We start from the raw sequence: 542 nt of genomic DNA on the forward strand, positions 1-542 counted from the left end.
ATTAGTTGGCTGTATACTTTTGAATCCAATTCTGAGTTCTCAACTCTATTCCATTTGTCTATGCATCTGTTTTTGTGCCAATACCATACTGTCTTGATGATGACAGCTTTGTAGTAGAGGCTCAAGTCTGAGATGGTGATACCTCCCGTTTTGGTTTTCTTCTTCAATATTACTTTGGCTATTCAGGGTCTTTTGTGGTTCCATACAAATTTTAGGATAGTTTGTTCTAGTTTTGAGAAAAATGCTGGTGCAATTTTGATTGGGATTGCATTGAATGTGTAGATTACTTTGGGTAGTATTGACATTTTAACTGTATTCTTCCTGTTCATGAGCATGGAATGTTTTTCCATTTCTTTGTATCTTCTTCAATTTCCTTCATAAGTTTTCTATAGTTTTCGTCATACAGTTCTTTTATATCCTTGGTGAGGTTTATTCCTAGGTACTTTATGGTTTTTTGTGCAATTGTGAATGGGACCGGTTTCTTGATTTCTCTTTCTGTTGCTTCTTTGTTAGTGTATAAAAATGCAACCGATTTCTGTACG

The sequence above is a fragment of the Crocuta crocuta genome, unplaced genomic scaffold (assembly GCF_008692635.1).
Source record: "Crocuta crocuta isolate KB4526 unplaced genomic scaffold, BGI_CrCroc_1.0 scaffold331, whole genome shotgun sequence".
Lineage (NCBI taxonomy): Eukaryota > Metazoa > Chordata > Mammalia > Carnivora > Hyaenidae > Crocuta > Crocuta crocuta.